Here is a 12,400-nt window from a genome sequence, read left to right as displayed (position 1 = left end):
GCCTCAGACTTACTATGGAGTTGAGGATGACTATGTACTTGTCAGCATCCTGCCTCTACCTGCTGAGTGCTAGGATTATACCAGACCTGCTCTGTATTGTGCTGTGGGTACAACTCAGGGATAGAAAAGCACTTTACCAAATGAGCAGCATTTTTAACCCCTTGTTACTATTTTATTAAGAGGATAACACTTTTTCCAACTCCAAAAATAGTTACTAATTTTCTAAAGAAAATTCTGGAAGGCGTTTTGAAGAAAGATAATCCTATTGCTAAGAAATAGCAGCTGTTTACTTTCTGTTGTAACCTGACTTTTAATAATATATTATGAAGATATGTTTCTTCCTTTTTTTTTTTGGCAAGAGAATTCTTGGTGTGTATGGAAGCTAGTGTGTGTGTGTGTGTGTGTGTGTGTGTGTGTGTGTGTGTGTGCATGCACACTCTGTCAGCACACGCTCCTACGGAAGGACAGGCTTGGGTTTTGTTCCTCAGACGTTGTCCATTCTGTTTTGGGGAGACAGGTTAACTCACTGGCCTAGAACTTGCCAAGTAGGACAGGCCAGCTGGCCATGAAGCCTTAGTGATCTACCTGTCACTGCTTCTCCAGTGCTGGCATTACAAGCATATGCCACCATACCTGATTTTTTAAAAATGGGATTTAATTCTGGCATCAGATTCTAGCACATCAGGCGTAACGTCTCATGCCTCTATTTTCAGCATTTGGGAAGCTGAAGCAAGAGTATTGCTATGAGTTTGAGAACAGCTTGGGTACAGAGTGAGACTCTGTCTTAGCAAAGAAAGGGAAAGCTGAAGAGATAGCCCATAAAGTGCTCACCATGCACACATTAAGTCCCAGAACTTGTGAAAAAAAGACAGGCATTGTGATGGCTGCTTAAAATTTTATGCTGAGCGCAGACACAGGCTCCCTGGGGATCCTGGCCATGCAGCCTAGCCTGCCTGGCATCCTAGACCCCAGTGAGGAACAACACTAAGGCTGATACGACCTTTATGTGCAGGCATACCATTCTCAGAACATATACTTGGCACATAATGAAAACAAACTTGTGTGTTTTCTGTATGACTAGCCCTGTACCAAGAGGACATTAGTGAAAAGGACACTAAGAATGGTCTAGGGAACTTTGTCTCCCATGATATATATGTAATTACTGAGGAGGTCATCATAACATAATGAGGGTTGGGGAGATGCAAATGAGAGAACTCAAGTTCTATCCCTGGCACCCATGTCAAAAAGCTGGGTGTGCTGCCATTCTGGTAACAACAGCACTTGGGTGGTAAGGACTCACTGGCCAGTCAGCCTAGCATGGTCCCATGAGCTTCAGGCCAATAAGAGACCTTGTTTCAAAACTCAAGGAGAACAACATGTAAGGACCAACACCCAGTGTTGACCTCTGGCCAGGTGCAAACATATAATTCAATTACAAAGTAGCATATGTAGTTTAGAAGAACTTAATTTTCTAGAATATAATGACCAAAGGCTGAATGACTTAAAAATGTAGACATATTTTCTCTGGTTGTTTAAGATTTATAAATTTATAGTTCATTTGTGGTTTTCTGCATGTTTTATTTTTATTATGAATACATATTTTTCTTCCAATTTAATTTCTACAGCTCACATTGCAACATTAAAAGTCAAATGTATTATAAGACTTACTTTAAAATAGCATTCCCTTGCCATACCTTACCTCATCTGTGTTCAACTAAACTAATTTTTTCTGGCACTTCTGAATGTGTGTGCACACACACGTGTGCTTACGTAGGTGTGAGTACCTGTGAGTGGAAACCAGAAGTCAACCTTGGTATCCTCCTTGTTGATATCCTTCTTATGGTGCTTGCCTGTGTGGCTCTGCTGGCTGGCCGGCATCCCTGGGGACTCGCCTCTTTCTGCCTCTCACTTGCGTGCTCCACAGCCCTGGCAGTTTCAGACGTGGACTCTGGAATTGAGCTCAAGTCCTCTGGTATATGAGAGGTGCTTGTTGATTCTTACATTTTTCTTAAAAACATAAAATTACCATTTCCTAACTTTAATTTTTGGAAGCTACTGACTTATTGAAGAGTTAAGATTATAGTTTTTTAATTCTGTCTACATATGAACATATAAATAACATTACTTGCTGAGCCAAGTAACATGATTGCATAATTTTATTTCCAATTTTTTCAGCATTTTATTTCCTTTGGAGTTAATTTGCTTTCTTGTTGCTTTTAGAATTTATTTTGAAATACTTTTATTATATTCATATATTTATGTATGTGTGTACGTGCCCAGGCACTCATGTGTGCCACAGTGTGCCTGAAAGGTCAGTGGACCACATATGGGCTTGTTCTCACTCTTCTGTTGCTGTGATAAGGCACCATGGCAAAGACAATTTGTAGAAAAAAAGAGTTTTGGGGGTGCTTAGGGTTTCAGTGGGTTAGAGTCCATGGCCATCATGGCTTGGAGCATGGCAGCAGGCAGGCATAGAGTTGTAGCTAATTTGGTCAGATTAGTTCATCTGTTGATCTCTAGTAGGAGATTAAGAGCAGTATTCTCTTTGGCACTTTAGAATTCGATGAGTCAGTGTATATAAAGCGTTAGAATAGTGACCAGTACATAGTAGCAGCTCAGAAGATGTTGATTATTAGTTTTTATTATTGTCATAAGGCTGTGTGATCCCTCTCCTTGAAGCATGTTGATTGACTTCTATAACCCTGCCAGCAGCTTCATTGAGAGGCTATACGTGTTGTATGAAGTGCGAATATCATTTGTTTGTGCTTTTCTTGGCGTGGTAGTGAGTACTGTGGTGTGTGTTTGGAGGTCAGAGGACAGACAACCTTGGGTGTCAGTTTAGACAAATAGTGTCTCTTCTTGCTGCCACACACACTAGGCCAGCTGGCCTCAGAGTCCCAAGATTTTATTAAGTGTGAATAGATGAATCATATAGTCTGTGTTCATTTTAAGGTATTTTTATGATGTGCATGATAATGTATATTTCATTTGCTTTTATTAAGTTTTCATTTTCTTTTTTACTTGTGTCTATGCGTGTGTATAAAACTCCTGAGTGCAGGTTCCTGTGGAGGCTGGAGGACAGCTTTGGAACCTGTTGGATGTTGGGAATCAAACACTATAACTCTGTAAAAGAAGCAAGTGCTCTTAACTGTTGAATCACCTGTCCACCCCAACTTTTATTAATTTTTAATAAATTTGAGTAGTTGTCCTATGCTGGGCATTGTTTTTAGATTTGAATAGCAGAAAGTGAGGCACAGGCCCTGAGAAATATTTCAACATTCAAGTCAGGCACTCGCTTTTCTGCATTTCTTTTCATTTCTTCTTCCTGTTTTAACTATCTAAACATTTTTAGTGTTTTTAGTGTTTAGCTTTTTAGCTTATCTAGAATTTACTTGGAAAGTTGACCACTGGTTTCTTACAGGTAATTACCATTAAGAACAGTTTTCTTCAGAATTTTCTATTTGTTGGATGAGTTGTAACAGTCAACATTGTTAAATTATACTGAGTATAAATGTGTGGTAGCAGTGCACACTGCTTTTATAGAAATCCCCTGAGTTCGTGTGAGTTGAATGGAGTTACCTTGTCAGTCCCCGTCTCCTCCCCCAACCCCCCCTCCATGTATTTGGGGAAATTATCATCTGAATAAATCAGCATATGTTTATCATAGACCTTGTTAGGGAATATCAACCGAGTTAAAGTTAGGACAGTTTCAGAGCCTGCTGACCTGAGTACTGGGTGGGAGGCTCACTGAAGTCTCACCTGTTTTGTCGCCTCACTGTTTTGGCTGTCTTGTGGTCCTCTTATAGCTGGGAAGCAGTTTCCAGGAACCTCATCCCAAAGTGGCCATATCCACAAGAAAAGTGTTAGGCAGTCTTTCCTGAAGGTCTGCATGTAGATCTGTCCTTCTCATTGACTGGAACTGGATCACATGTCTTATCATTTCTCTCTGTTTTTTAAGGCAAAATTGGAGCCTTTTAGAAAGATAAAATGGGTTTGGTTTAGGAATGCTGGGGACGGTGTGATGGATGGCTCAACATAGAGACACAGTTGCTGTAGGGGCTGGAGAATGTCCTGGGGTCGGCTTTCTCTTTATACCTTTACCCAAGTTCCAGGAATTACACTCAGGTTGCCTGGTTATTGTACAAGTTCTTTTACCCTTTCAGCTGTCTTTGCAGGCCCCAAAAGAGTCCTGATGTGGAGATTTGGGGCAGCTCATTTTTTGAGCAAACTTGTAAAGTTGTGCCTTGAGGGCCATAGATGAGGCAGTCTCCAAGTAGGGCTGGGTTTTCCTGAGATGGGGTTTCGTTCTCGCTATCTCCTCACATGGGTCTTCCTCATGTGTTTGTGAGATTCTTGATCCCGTCAGCCCTTGGCAAGAGAAATGTGATAGCTCTGGTTGGCTGGCCTCGGTTAGTATCCATTCCCACTGAGTGACTTTGTCATGACAGCCAGGAGCCTGCTAGTAAAGAAATGTGAACTCCTGGGCCTTCCACTGAGGGGTGTGGCAGGCCACCAGCAGGGTAGTTTGAGCCAGTGAACCACTTCATTCAGCTGTTGGCTTTTCAGTTGATGTGGATGGCGTTCCAGGGTTACAGTTACGGAGTGGAGAATAAAAACATTTGCTTTCAGACAACCGTGTGTCTGCCTCTTTCTTTTTTTCTTTTTCTTTTTTTAATTTAGTTCATTGGCTGCCAACATTAAATAATGATTTTAGGGAAATCTTCTATATGATTTGGTACCAAACTGAAAACTAGATTTCCTCTGTATCTAGAGAGAAGTAGGCTTGGTTGGAAGTTAATGTTTAGTATGTTAGCGTTTAGCCTGCTGCTGGACAGTGCTTAATGCCACTGTATGCAGCACTTGTGTGGTCACGGTAGGATTGTCCTGACATGGTTTCCATAGTTTGTGCATTAGAATGATCAGGTACTTGAATATTTTGGCAATTTTTTTTCTTACTCACATATTTAAATTTCTTCCATTTCCTTTTTATCCATTTTTATTTTCTGTGTTGGTGCATATATGTCATGGGGACCATGTGGAGGTCAGAGGATAACTTGTGGGAGTGAGTGACCACTCCATTCTGTGCGTCTCTGTGATCAAAGTCTGGTCTTCACACTTAGCAACAAGTGTCTTACTCACCGGGTGACCTTGTTAGCCAGCCCCCTTTTCCTTTCTAAAGGCTATTTTATGTCTTATTTATGTGTGTGACTGTGAGTGTGTACCAGATGTGTGTGGTGGGTGGATGTAGAGTCCCAGGGTATCAGGGATCCTGGAACTAGAGTTACAAGTTTTGAACTGCCCATTGTGGGTGCTGGGAACTGACCGTTCGGAACGCCTGAGCAACACCTGCTCTTAACCTATGAGCCATTTCTCCAGCCCCTTCTGTTTTCTTATTTAACTCAGAAATACCAAGCACATGGAACATTAGTAAGACAATGAATGAAATCTGAGTGAATGAATTTGAAATCTAACCTACCCAGAAGAAAGTTACATAAGATTTTTCATGTTGACTCCTTCCTTCCCCTTCCCTTCAGAGTTTCATTTGTTTTCATATTTTAAGCCAAAATACTTGTGAAGAGTTAATCTATTTAGGGGTATAGTATTAGTTTTCAAGAGTGTTTAAAACTTGGAGCCTGGGTTTTAAGCATCTTTTACTTGGGCAGGTATCTTAACATCTTTATTCTTGGTTTCCCACCAGTAATCTAAGAATAACAACTGACCCCATAGATCAGACTGCATGCGCTAGCTGACTAAGTTGGGAGCCTGTGCGCTATTGATTTTTTTTTCCCCCTATATTTTGTTTTGTGTCTCACTTTTTTTTTTTCTTGGTTTTTCAAGACAGGGTTTCTCTGTGTAGCCTTGGCTGTCCTGGAACTCACTCTGTAGACCAGGCTGGCCTCGAACTCAGAAATCCGCCTGCCTCTGCCTCCCAAGTGCTAGGATTAAAGGTGTGTGCCACCACTGCCTGACTCACTTTTTCTTTTTAAATCTCTGTTATCATAATTGTCCCCATCTGGGACTTATTTTGCTCTTTATCTAGCTTACATGAGAATTTAGGTTACTGATTTAAGAGTTTTCCTTTCTGGGCTGGAGAGATAGCTCAGCAGTTAAGAGCAATGACAGCTCACCCAGAGGTCCTGAGTTCAATTCCCAGCAACCACATGGTGGCTCACAACCATCTGTAATGGGATCGGATGTCCTCTTCTGGTGTGTCTGAAGACAGTGACAGTGTAAATAAATAAGAGTTTTCTAACTTACCTACATCTCATAAATATTGGTATATTTTCATTTTTGTTTATTTCAAAGTATTCTCTAACATTTCTTATACTTGGTAACTTAAAACACTTAGGAGTGTGATTAATTTCCAGGTTTCTTTCTGTTGTTGATCTCAAGTGTATTGTTGTGAGACAGAGACAGGATGCTGTGCACACTCAGGCCTTCCCATGAGGTTTGTCCTGGCGAATGCAATATTCAGGATTTCTCTCTAAGTATCAGGATCGAACCTTGGGCCTCATGTATACTAGGTATTAGGTGGAATGTTTGGAATGTTTCTTAAGTCTGGCTGTTTATAATGAGTGTTGCCCACGTTTCTTCTTCCCTGACTCATTTTGTCTAGTAATTTATTATATGTGATTTAAAAAAAAAAATTTTTTTTTGTGAGTTCCTTAACTCCTACTCCACCAAGCCCAGCCACTGCCTATCCATATTTCTGATAACCACCTCAGAGTTCCAGGACTCTTTGTTGTAAATAATCCCTTCACCAGAAAAACAGGGTGTTTCTAGCTACTTCTCATATACTTTAGTTTCTATATCTCACTCATTCTTTGCTGAGTATTAAAGTAAAATGTGACATCTTTGACAATCACTTTTTTACCTTTCTCCCACCTTGTCACGCTTTTACCTAGGAGCTTTAGGGACTTTTTGTTTGTGGTGTTCTTGTAAAGCCTGCTCAGTTCTTATTACTGTCCTGAATTAGTCACTTACCTGCTTGCTATGTATATATATCAGTAAGCAATACACAGAAGGACTAATATGTTTTAGCTTTATACGAGTGACATATTGTACAGTTACTTCCTGGGATTTGCTTTTTCTGCGGAACATTTCATTGTGGAGATTTATCTCTGCTGAAATGGGAAGAGAGCTGTGTTCTTAGCTTGGGGGACCTTTTGCTTGCTGAACAGTGTATCTGCTGAGTTGTATCTGTCTAGAAGGGTGACTTCTTTGGATTGTCACGTGACTATGGGTGAAGTGAGGGATGAGGCCACTTTTTACTGGGGAGTGCAGGCTCTGGCAGCTCTGACTACTTCTGTAGCATGGTCCTCCATGGTACCCACAGTTCTATTACTGGACATAGAGGATTTTGTATGTGTTTCACTACAAAAAGTACTTCTTATTGAACGTCTTTAGAACTGCCTGCACATATGTAGGGTTCCCCCAGGGATACTCACCTTTCTTCTGGGGTGTATATACTAAATATTACTAAATTGTATACCCAAGGGTTTAATCAGTGCTGATTCTCTGCCCCTGTTCCTCTTAGACTTAAGATTGTTTTAATATTTGGGAGCTAGGAGAAGGAATTTCATTATGGCTTCAGTATGTGTGTCTGCTTATTAGTGAACTATAATAATTTTGTATATTGGTTGTTGGGGAGAATTGTCTGTAGTTTTTTCTCAGTTGTGTGTTTATTATGCTTACCTCCTCTTTAGCGCCTTCCATTGTATATAGTACTGTTTGTTAGTGCTGCTCACATATTTGCCAAGCACATGCTTCACTCCAGCCCGTTTGCTTAGTGTTTAAATCAGTGCCTCCCAGCCCTCCTGATGCTGTGACCCTGTGACCCCAGCCACACAATCATTTCCATTGCTACTTCATGTGTAATTTTGCTACTGTTATGAGTTGTAATGTAAGTATCTGATACACTAGATATCTGACATGTGACCTGCAAGGGGGTTGGAATGCACAGGCTGAGAACCATTGATTTCAGCCATCCATCCATCCATCCTGCTTGCCTGCCTGTCAGAATTTTCAAACTGTTACTTGTGTGTGCCACAGAGCAGCTGTGGAGGTTCAAAGGACAGCTTTCCGGATTTTTCTCTTCTACTGCACTGAGGCAGGGTCTCTCTTATGTCTGCTGCTTTGTATCTTCTAGACTAACTTGCCCAAGAGCTTCTGGCAGTCTCCTGTCTCCACCTCCCATCTTGCTTGAGCAAGTATGTGGAACAGACATAGCACTGGAGATATACTGAACAGACTCGAGAACCCTTGCCGGGCAGTTTTGTTGTTGTTCTTTTGTTTTCTTCTCCTTAGGCCGATGTGACTTCTGGCCTCTAGAATGCACTGTGGCAGGAGATGGGCTGCCTGCGAAGCAGGCACATAAGCCAGTGTTGAGTATGCACCACTACATTCATGGTTTGTGGGTTCTGGGGAATCACACTCATAGTATCAGACTTGTGCACAAGCACTTAAACCATTGGGTCATCCTGCTGGCTAGAGATATTTTTCTTAATGGTTTGTGAGTGTTACGATTTTGAGTTTTCTTATATTTTGGTGGGTTATTGTGAGTATTAATAGAATCATTGGATATTTTCCTTTGTAGTTTGGAGCTTTGTGTCTTCTTTAATAAAACCATTTACTGTATTAAACTCAGAGAGATACTTTCCTCTAAATAATTTACCTAGTTTAGTTTATTTTAGAACAGTAAAATGTTTTATTAAAAAGATTTACATAAGTTTCTAAATAAGCCATACAAAAGGACCACATGGTTTTCTCTTTTTGAAAAGGGCAGCAAAGTCACAGTGTTACTAATGAGGGTTATAATGCTTTCTTAATGTTTCTTATGGTGTAAAGAGTCAAGCCTGACCACTTAAGAGTGGTTCTCAACCTTCCTAATGCTGCAACCCTCTAATATAGTTCCCAGTATTGTGGTGACCCCTAACATACTTTAGCTGTTATTTTGGGTATTTGATAGTCTTTTTACTCAAAGGGATCATCTTGGTGGCTCACGATCAAAATAATGTGTTACTCTTACCTGGTTCTGTTGTATAACAGGCACTGACTCTGCCAGCTGCCGTGGGGTTTCCTTGATGGTTCTGCATAGCAGCCGGGCAGCCTAAGTTTGGCTTCTGGCTTTCTCTCCTGCCTCTCTTTCAGTGCATTTTTAGAGTGATGTTAATGTTTTAAAATTCTGTAGTTACAATTGACACTTCATTATATCTTCTTTCATATTCATTTCAGTCCCCTGTTTCTTTTCATTTGTTTACTCATTGAACAAATCACTGAAGAAATGAGAGCCAGCCCCTTTGTGAGGCACTGAGCTGTAGTTACGTGACCTCCAATGGAGGAAAGACATGGTAAATGTCTAGTATGTTGTGATGTCTACAGTTGACAGTGCTCTGTACATCCTTGCATTGTATAAATGGAATATGTGGCATATGATGGGAGGACTTCAGATCTGGCTCTCCATTTTGCACAAGTTGAAGGCCTTAATTTCTGGATTCACAGGCACTCAGACCATTTACAGAGGCAGCAGAAGCTGGGCTTATACACATTCCATTTGGGGTTTTTAGCTAATTTTTACCTTGTGGCCCTTGAGAACTCAGCTATGCCCAGCAGAAAGATTCCCAGTTATCAGTCATATTCTTGGAAGTAAATGCCTTAGATTAGATTCTGCTTCTCTCCTCTATTACTGTGTTCTGGAAAGTGCTGAATATGACATCAGTTGACTAAGGAAAGTTTAGTATAGCAGAAATTCCAGAATGTTCCAGGTAGCCAGAGATACTTTTGGTTTTGTAGACAACCTTGTGTTTCTAGGGGTGGTGCTGGGGAGAGGCTGCTGTGCTTAGACTTTAATTTCTTCCTTCCTCCCTCCCTCCCTTCCTTTTTCTCTTCTCTTCTCTTCTCTTCTCTTCTCTTCTCTTCTCTTCTCTTCTCTTCTCTTCTCTTCTCTTCTCTTCTCTTCTCTCCTCCTTTCCTTTCCTTTCCTTTCCTTTCCTTTCCTTTCCTTTCCTTTCCTTTCCTTTCCTTTCTTTTTAAAAGCATCAGTCCTGTGTCTTTATTAAAGGGGGTTAGAAAGGACCATGCCTGGCAACCAAGGAGTGAAATGCCAGCCAGGAAGGTGGGATGACCTCAGGCTCTTGGGCTTCAAGGGAAGACTGATGGCCTGGAAGGGCCCAAGGAGACTTTGTCCTTGCAGCAGCTGAGAAAGTGCCTAAGGAAAAGCTTTAGGAACTACAACCACAAGCTGGGTCTACAGTGAGGGAGGGGCTGAGGCTGTGGATGCAAAATAGGTTGGGGTGGTCTGGAATCACTCTGAGGCCACCTTGGCTTGTTCATCTAGATCATCCACTCACTGGTCTGATCCTGTTTGATGCCTTCCATGTCCACCTCATTAACCTCTCCATCATCAAGTGAATCATTATAGTCATTCCTCTCAGGCAGGCTTGCCAGTAGGGACCAGGTTGTTGTCTTTCTCTTCAATGCTTTGGAACCAGGCCTGATGCTGCAGCTGTCTCCTCTACACAGGGTTGGTCCAGATTAAATCATAGTGCCTTAGTCACACAAGGGAGGAGTGAAGGGAACAAGGGGGACATGGCTCTTAATCAAACAGCTACTAGGCTGTTTGATTTTGGCCAATACACTTAACCTCTCTGGGCCTCAGTTTCCTCATCGCACCAAAAGCCAGCAGCCGGTGGCAACCCGGAAGTGCTTCTGCTCAGATTTTTTTAGAGATCAGCTTTTATTAGTGGAACTTCTATACCTACTTTATAGATATGTACTGTTGCTGCAGCACTTCCTCAGACTCCGTCCTGTGAACCGCTCTTCTACACTAATGTAGTAAATCTACTGTTCTTGTACCCTGCAAAATAATGCCTGGTTATTCTCTGCAGATTTGAGAATTCCCTTGGCTTAGATTTTGAGTATAGGCGTCAGTAATGAATTTCGGTTTCTTCATATACTGGTTTTAAGTAGTGTATGTTTTTACTGTGATTAGAAATAATATATGGAAGATATAATTAAAGTTTGGAGAAGTGGGTTCCGATGTCCCTCGGGGCTCTTACAAATGGTATGGACTTCTTTTTTTTTTTTTTTTTTTTTTTGGTTTTTCGAGACAGGGTTTCTCTGTGTAGCCCTGGCTGTCCTGGAAATCACTCTGTAGTCCAGGCTGGCCTCGAACTCAGAAATCCACCTGCCTCTGCCTCCCAAGTGCTGGGATTAAAGGCGTGCGCCACCACCGCCCAGCTTGGTATGGACTTCTTACTCAGTTTTTTATTAGGCTGTCTGATTTGTCTTCTTGTCTAATGTTAGCAAGCAGTATCTGCATTTCAAAGAACCGTTTCCTCGGTGCTGGAGAGTTGACTCGGTGGTTAAGAGCACTGACTGCTTTTCCCGAGGACCTGGGTTCCTTTCCCAGCACCCACATGGTGGCTCAGAATTGTCTATAACTCAGCTCCAGGGGACCTGATGTTCTCTTCTGACCTCTAGAGGCACCAGGTACACATGTGATCACAGACATATATGTACAGGCAAAACACCCATATACATAAATAAAATAAAAATAATCTTTTTTTTTTTTTCTTAATAAAAGAAGTCCCCTTGGTTAGTGAAATGACTCAGCAGGTAAAGGCAGTACTAGCAAGCTTGAAGACTTGGCTTAACTCCTGGAACTCAGAGTGTGAAAGGAGAACAGCAACTCCCATGAATTCCCAATAACCCACACGGCTGCTGCCGTTACAAACACATGCCCTGTGGGTGTACTTTTCTGGATTTCTTATTAGTTCTTCCATCTACCACCCTTCCAACCCTTATTCCACCCCAATTTCTTCTAACCTCCCAACACTAGGTTGGAGAGAAAGAAGGTAAGAGGAGAAAGGAGGCAAAGACCTCTCTAGACTACTTCCGGCTGACTAGGGTCATCAGGTTCCTTGGGGCACATCCAGGCTCCATCATCAGGATATCTCCAACTAGCAATCTAGCAAACCAGCAATAGCAAACACAACAGCAGTGGGGACAGTAGCCACCCCAGGCCTTCTCCAGAGTTCCCAGAATTAAATTGCAAAACTCAAGCCTCCCTAAAGCATAGGACAGTCACAGTTAAGGGCTGTGGAAAAACTGAAGCAGCCCCATATCTCACACCCGAGATCAAAACAAAAATATATTCACATAATTGGTTTTTTTAAGAAACCAACATTTTCACTATATGCCACCTTATAAATTAATGTAATAGAAAAAACTTTAAGTCCACTTTTATATCCTGTGTGAAGTTCTCTTGACAGCAGGCAAAGAAGCCTTTTCATACTTCATTCTGGAAGTTCTTTTATGGTTTCTTTCTTTCTTTTTTTGAGGCAGGGTTTCTCTGTGTAGCTCAGACTGTCCTGGAACTCACTATGTAGACTATGCTGGC

General features: G+C 41.5%; 1 protein-coding gene and 1 pseudogene across 8 annotated transcripts in view; one reads left to right on the top strand and one right to left on the bottom strand.

The window, feature by feature from the left end:
* Ttc19 (tetratricopeptide repeat domain 19) overlaps positions 1 to 12,400 on the top strand; it is a 62,014-nt gene that overhangs the window by 12,658 nt on the left and 36,956 nt on the right. The gene's annotated exons all lie outside the window — the stretch shown is intronic.
* Positions 10,333 to 10,666, bottom strand: LOC110305311 (anaphase-promoting complex subunit 15 pseudogene; annotated as a pseudogene).

The sequence above is a fragment of the Mus caroli genome, unplaced genomic scaffold (genome assembly GCF_978045245.1).
Source record: "Mus caroli unplaced genomic scaffold, Mus_caroli_1 scaffold_13, whole genome shotgun sequence".
Taxonomy (NCBI): Eukaryota; Metazoa; Chordata; class Mammalia; order Rodentia; family Muridae; genus Mus; species Mus caroli.
This window is presented reverse-complemented; position numbering and strand designations above follow the sequence as displayed.